This window comes from Macrobrachium nipponense, chromosome 41, assembly GCF_015104395.2.
Source record: "Macrobrachium nipponense isolate FS-2020 chromosome 41, ASM1510439v2, whole genome shotgun sequence".
In the NCBI taxonomy this organism is placed as follows: Eukaryota; Metazoa; Arthropoda; class Malacostraca; order Decapoda; family Palaemonidae; genus Macrobrachium; species Macrobrachium nipponense.
In genome coordinates, this window is record NC_061102.1 from 26,139,295 (window position 1) to 26,146,962 (window position 7,668).

Sequence of the window (7,668 nt, forward strand, 5' to 3'; positions counted from 1 at the left end):
TCTTCTGGATCTTGTCAATGGGGGCTTACCCGCATTGACAAGATCTTTGTCAATGGGGACTAGCCCACTTACATGACAAAGCCTTTTTGGATCTTGTCAATCGGGGCTTACCCACTTACATGACAGAACCTTTTTGGATCTTGTCAATGGGGTCTTACCCACTTACATGACAGAATCTATTCCAAGAATTCGAGCATTTGGCGAGGTTCCCGAATATCGTAATAATTATCGGGGATTCTTGTCTAGCTCACTTTGGACCATGGTTTCACTTAAGTGTTAAGAGATTGTAAAAAACTCGAACACTGCGAGTGCTAGAAATTCCGCAGAATCTTAAGCACTCAGGCAAAACCCCCGCCGAATTCGTCAGACGATCATCGGTTGGTGGTTCTCTCGATTCCTGTAGAAATCGAGGATGGGGCAGGATCCCTCCTCAATGACTGGGCTTACGCCAGGTAGGATCCGAAGATCCCCACCCGGCCGCGCAGTCCTCCACGAAGTAGAGGCTTTTCGGTCCGAAGAAGGGCGCCTACCAGGAGTAAGGCACCTGCCTGAAGAAGAGAGCCTGCCAGGAGAAAAAGCGTCTGCTAAGAGAGGAGCGTCTGTGAGGAGAGGCGCGTCTATCATGTGAGGAGCGCTTGTGAGCAGAGGGGCGTCTACCAGGAGTAGAGCGCCTGTCAGGAGAGTCGTGCCTGCCAGGTGAGAGGCGCCTGCTGTGAGAAGAGCGCCTGGTAGGCGCAAAAGCACCTGCTAGGAGAGGAGCGCCTGCCAAGAGGAGCCCGCTTGCTAGAAGAGGAGTGGCTAACTGGAGAAGAGCGCCTAACAGGGGAGAGGCGCCTGGAACTTCTTGGTGAAGGGCTCCTGTCCTGAGAGGCACGTCTCTTGCGAGGGGGGAGCTCAGAGCTCTTGATTGGAAGCGCGATGTCCTTCTTGCGAGGAAGGTCCTTAACATAGAAAGTTGCTCCTGGAGGTCCACAAGGACCCGCTTAGTAGACTTCTCCTGATCTCCTTCAGGAGAAGGCAAACTTCCTGTCAAAAAAGGCGACTCCTCAGGCGAATCCCGCCTGCAAGGAGAAAAGGGCTTGATGGGAGACGAGTGCCCGGCTGGCTCCACGCGCCCAGCAGGCATCGAGCGCCTGGCTGGCACCGAGCGCCTGCTAGGAGAGGCACGCTGTGAGGAGAGAAGCGTCTCGCGGCCTGGAGAAGCCGAATCGGAAGAAGTACTTCTTCAGGATGCCTTTTCTGTGGCAATCCATGGCAGTCTGGGTCGAGACAACAGAGCCTGCCGAAGGGACGCCTGACCGTTGGGGATGCTCTACATCCTCCTTACGGCTGTCGACATTCCTCCTCCCCTGGTTCTGGGAGTTTGGAAGAGGTCTAGGCCTAGGAGCAATGCGGAGCCGGACAGACGCCCCCTCCACTACACTGGGAACACTACACAAAAACTTCCCACAGCACTCTTACCTTCCATTACAAGCAACTGCAATTCCATCCTGCGAATCTCGGCTTTCATGCCAAAAATATATAAATCAAACTCAATTCGTTTGTTTGATTGTATGGTACTTTTACGTTGCATGGAACCAGTGGTTATTCAGCAACGGGACCAACCAGCCACTCCACTGAGGCGCTTCATCTCGAAGACGAATCCGCAGGTTCGAAGAAGGGAGAAGGGGCTGAAAATGGAGGAGAGGTTGCAACAACTACGTACATTAGGGTTAGGTTCTAAAGCCTCCTCAACTAGCTCGTTAGTACGAGAACTCTGGAGTTTCTAGACAAAGCTTCCTAACTCTGTTCTTCTCTACCTTCCTCAAAGAAGAAGAAAGAGACTTCTTCCCCATTCAAAATCTCACATTCAGTACAAGGATTATTAATAGACAATTCATTAATAAGTGATCTATAGAACAACAAAACAAACTTCAACAATGAAGGTTCTCTTAAGGATTCTCATGATATCTTGATGTCAAATGTTTCGTGTTAATGACTGTCATTCAGTAACTGCATACAGTACGTAATTATGACTGTTTTACAACAGAGTGGTAGTTCCTTAGAAAAAACAAAAATTAAATTACTCTTCTACAGTGCGAGGATCTACCGAATCCTTCAGTAGTCTTACGTCACACATTCATCGCGCATATTCTAAACACAGTACTAGCGTCTGACACATTAGAGAATCATAAAAAGTAAACAAAAGCGTATGCCAAGCCAATGATCCAATACGTCACCAAAAGACAGTCAAAAGATCCACGCCAAGTGAAAAACGAAATCCAATCAGGAGGAACCAACAACAGATGTTGTCGGAACCGGCAACAGAGAAAATCTGATTAGGAAACGGGAATGGTTCCTAGTCCCACCACCCAGCGGCGAGAGGGTAGATCACCTGACCTACCTGTAGCGTGTGCCACGAAATGACAATTTGTCGAAAATTGCATTTTTCCTAACTATACAAACCTGAGGTCCTTTAACAATAGGAAGTAGCTAGCGGCAGCTGGAACGGTCGTAAGCTTCGAACAAGGGGAGAACGGTAGTTAACTGCTTGTCCAACAGTCGCGCGGCTTTTGCTTTTGGCCCATACAAAATACGCAGAGTGAGGGGTGGCATGAGGAGGGACTATATGTAAAGGACCTCAGGTTTGTATAGTTAGGAAAAATGTTATTGTTATAATACAATTAAGTTTGTTCATACTTACCTGGCAGATATATATATAGCTGTATTCTCCGAAGTCCGACAGAATTTCAAAACTCGCGGCACACGCAGTGGGCGGCCAGGTGGTAGTACCCATTCCCGCCGCTGGGAGGCGGATATCAGGAACCATTCCCATTTTCTATTCATATTTTCTCAGTGCCACTGTCTCCTGAGGGGAGGTGGGTGGGCACTTAATTATATATATCTGCCAGGTAAGTATGAACAAACTTAATTGTATTATAACAATAACATTTTGTTCATGCAACTTACCTGACAGATATATATAGCTGAATCCCACCTTCGGATGGTGGGAAGAGACAGAATAGGATTTGTAGGAAACTTAAATTAAGTAGATGATGTACACCTTGGTTCCTCACCTGTTAGCAAAGTAGACTCTGTGATTACTGTCACTTAAGCCTGCTTGTGCTTAATCAGAGTTGCCAGCCAGGTGGAGACCTGTAGTGCTGGTGCGCTCTGGATGCTCTGTCAACGGGGACGTGACCTCAACGTGACAAGACCATCGAGCCATACATATGAGGGCAACGAAGCAACTGACCACCACCTGACCAACTATCCAAGACCCCCTGAACACTAAACTAAGAGATGGGAGGTCTTCACAAAAGACTCACCACAACCAAACAACATAACAACTAAAAACTAACCTAAACCTAACTAAGGGATAGGGAGAGAGCTTACCTTCAAGCCCCCAAAGACTGTGTCTGCAGAAACGTATGACCCAAGAGAACAACAGTCCTCGTATATCGTTCTCACATCTCTTAAGTAGTGTGAGGCGAATACTGAGTTGCTCCTCCAAAAGGTGGCGTCAAGGATGTCCTTGATCGACATATTCCTTTGGAAGGCAAGAGAGGTTGCGACAGCTCTGACCTCGTGAGCTTTCACTCGCAAGAGGCTCAAATCGGTCTTCTGGTAAGACGAATGAGCCTCTTTAATCACTTCTCTCAGAAAGAAAGCCAAAGCATTCTTGGATAATGGTATATCGGGTCTTTTTACCGAACACCACAGATTATTTGAGGGACCTCGTACCTCCTTTGTCTTGCGAACATAAAACTTTAGAGCCCTGACAGGGCACAGGGTTCTCTCAGGTTCTTGGCCCACAAGGCTTGTCATACCCTTAATTTCAAAGCTCCTTGGCCAAGGGTTAGACGGGTTTTCATTTTTCGCTAAGAAAGTGGGACTCAAAGAGCAGACAGCATTGTCACCTTTGCAGCCCACCTGCTTACTAATGGCTTGAATTTCGCTAACTCTCTTCGCCGTCGCCAGAGCAGTCAAGAAAAGAGCCTTCTTCGTCAAGTTCCTAAGAGACGCTGCATGAGAGGCTCGAAAGGACTCGACATCAACAGTCTAAGGACTAAATCTAAGTTCCAAGAAGGAGGCCTCGCCTGAGGTATCTTGGTTGTCTCAAACCATCTCAAGAGATCGTGAAGATCTCTGTTGTCAGTAAGGTCTAGGCCTCTGTGTCGGAAGACTGCTGACAGCATACTCTTATATCCCTTGATGGTCGGGACTGCCAGCTTCTGCACATTCCTTAGGAATAGCAGGAAATCGGCTATCTGGCTCACAGAGGTAGTGGAAGAGGAAATTCCCTCCTTTCTACACCATGCCCTGAAGGAAGCCCACTTCGACTGGTAAACAGCTCTCGAGGAAGCCCTCCTTGCGTTGGCAATCGCTTTCGCAGCTGCTTTAGAAAAACCTCTCACTCTGGCCAACTTTTCGATAGTCTGAACGCAGTCAGACCCAGAGCAGAGAGGTTTCGGTGATATCTTGCGAAGTGGGGCTGTCTGAGTAGATCTTTTCCTCCAGGGCACGTCCTCGGAAAGTCTATGAGGAAGGACATTACCTCCGTGAACCATTCCTTCGCGGGCCACATCGGGGCGACCAGGGTCAACCTCGTCCCCTCCGATGCCGCGAACTTCCTTATGACTTCCCCCATGATCTTGAATGGCGGGAAGGCATACAGGTCAGGGTTCGTCCAGTCCCAGAGCAGAGCGTCTATAGCGACTGCTCCCGGATCCAACACAGGGGAGCAATAAAGAGGCAACCTCTTCGTCCTCGACGTCGCAAATAGGTCGACTAAAGGACGTCCCCACAGTTTCCATAGTTGCCGACAGACGTCCTGGTGCAGCGTCCATTCCGTCGGCAGGATCTGATCCTGTCGGCTGAGAAGGTCTGCTCTGACGTTCTGGACTCCTGCGATAAATCTCATCAGGATCCTGATTCGCCTTGCATCTGCCCACAGCAGAATCTCCCTCGCTAAGTAAAATAGAGGACGGGAGTGTGTACCTCCCTGATTCTTTAGGTACGCAAGGGCCGTGGTGTTGTCCGAGTTGACTTGGACAACTTTTTCTGCAACCTTTTGCTGGAAGAACTGTAGCGCCAGAAAAACCGCTGCTAGTTCCTTCACATTGATGTGCCATACACCTGTTCCCCCCCCTCCAGCGCCTGACACTTCTTCCCCTCCTAGTGTTGCTCCCCATCCGACACGGAGGCGTCGGAAAACAACACTAGGTCGGGCTCAGAAGCTTTAGGGACAAACCCCTCTCGAAACTTCCGAGGATCTAACCACCATCTTAGATGGTTTTTCACCAATTCGGTGATCATAAAGGTCGCATCCAGATCCTCTTTGACTCTCCATTCTTCTGCCAGGAAAAACTGGAGAGGCCTGAGGTGTAGTCTTCCCAGGGAAACAAACTTTTCCAGCGAGGAAATGGTCCCCAGCAGACTCATTGCCACCGTCCCTCGCCGAGCAAGTTTCCTTCCCCAGGAAGGCCGAAACTCTCTCTAAGCCTTGCAGCTGTCGTTCCTGGGACGGAAACGCCCGAAAAGCCACTGAATCCATCTGAATCCCCAGATACACGATGGACTGTGTTGGGGTCAGATGCGACTTTTCGAGGTTGACCATAAGTCCCAGGGCCCTCGCCAAGGCTAACGTGAAGTGAAGGTCCTTCAGACACCTCTCTTCTGACGATGCTCTGACAAGCCAATCGTCGAGATACAGGGACACTCTTATCCCTGCAGAATGTAACCATCTCGCTACGTTCTTCATGAGCTTGGTAATACCATCGGAGCCGTGCTTAATCCGAAACAAGGGCTCGGAATTGCCAAAACTTTGTCTTTTAACACAAACCTCAGAAACTTTCTTGAAAGAGGGTGGATAGGAACGTGAAAGTATGCGTCCTGTAGGTCCAAGGACACCATCCAGTCGCCCGGTCTCAAGGCTCCTAGAACCGACTGAGGCGTTTCCATCTTGAATTTTTTCTTTTCTATGAAAAGATTCAGCCTGCTCACGTCCAAGACTGGACGCCACCCCGACGACTGCTTTGGTACCAGGAAAAGCCTGTTGTAATATCCTGGTGACCCCAGGTCTAAGACCTGTTCCACCGCTCTTTTCTCGATCATTTGATCTAAAAGATCGAAAAGAATCTGGACGTTTCTCCCCTTGATATGACGGGGAAAGATCTCTGGAGTTGTGGATAGAGGGAGGAGGGGTCCAAAAAGGGGATCTTGTACCCCTGTTCCACTATCTTGAGGGACCAAGCATCTGTATCTCTCTCTCTCCACGCCCCCGCAAAGAACTTCAGCCTGGCTCCGACGGCATCTGGAAGGACTTGATTTTCATTTAGAGGATTTAGGCTTGAAAGAAACTCTTCCTCTTGAAAGCCCTCTCCCTCGAGGAGCAGCTCTCGAGGGAGGAGCCCCACGAAAGGGTTTAACCTTCCTAGGTGGTCGTCCAAAAGAAGACGTAGTAGGGACTGCGGGACGTCTTGAAGACTGGGCCAAAGGTCCTGGGTAGCCTTCTCCTGTAGGCTCACTGCCAGGTCCTTTACCATAGTCTGGGGGAAGAGATGGTTCGAAAGAGGCGCAAAGAGAAGCTCCGCTTTCTGTGTTGTAGAAACAGACCTAGCCGTAAAGTTGCAGAAAAGCGCTCTCTTCTTGAGAAAAGCAGTGCCGAAGTGAGACTACTCTTTCCGAACCATCCCTGACGGCCTTGTCCATGCAGGATAACACATTGGACAGCTCCCCCAGACTTAACGAGTCAGGACTCCTAGATTGAAGATCCAGGACTCCCAAGCACCAGTCTAGAAAGTTAAAGACTTCGAGAGTCCTTAACAGTCCTTTCATGTGATGATCAATCTCCGTTGGCGTCCATGAAATCTTAGCAGTCGATAAAAGGGACCTCTTCTGAGCATCGACCAGACTAGCAAAGTCCCCTTGGGAAGACGACGGGATCTTAACTCCTACTTCTCCTTTGGTCTCATACCAGATGCCGCCTTTCCCACTGAGTCTTGAAGGAGGAAGGGCGAAAGTCGACTTGCCCTGATCCTTCCGACGTTCCATCCAATCTTGCAACTTCTTAAAAGCACTCTTGGTGGACAACGAAGTTTTCATTTCACAAACTCCGGACCTTCAAGACTTAGATGACGAAAACTGAGAGGGTGGAGACTTGGGAGCTGCAGGCTGGAACTTGTCTCCAAAAGACGAGCGTAGCAGTTGAACCAGCACTTTATAATCCGACACAGACGAAACCGAAGGCTGCTCCTCCTCAACTGAGTCCGCCGGACTACTAAGCTCTCCTTCCTCCCTAAGAGGCAAAGGAGACTGCTCCTCTGGAGAGGGCGTGCGCCCAACGGGTCTAGCCTTCAACAAAGGCTTTCGAGGATTAGGTGTAGCAGCTTCTTCAAAGCGACCAACCTTCTGTCGATCCTTAGAGCTTGAAGAACAAAGAGCGTCTTGACAGCGCTGAGCGTCAAGAGAGGCTACTCTAACTCGCTCTAAAGAAGCGTCCTTACGCTTCCCGCTAAAGCGTCTAGCTTTCGCTTTCAAAGCGTCCTTCTGGGCGCTCTGGAAAGCCTTCTCAAAAGGCAAAGCGTCTAGCAAAACGTCCCGACGAGCGTCCTCAAAAGCGTCCTGCCGAGCGTCCTCTAAGGCGTCCTGCCGAGCGTCCTCAAAGGCGTCCTGACGTGCGGGCTG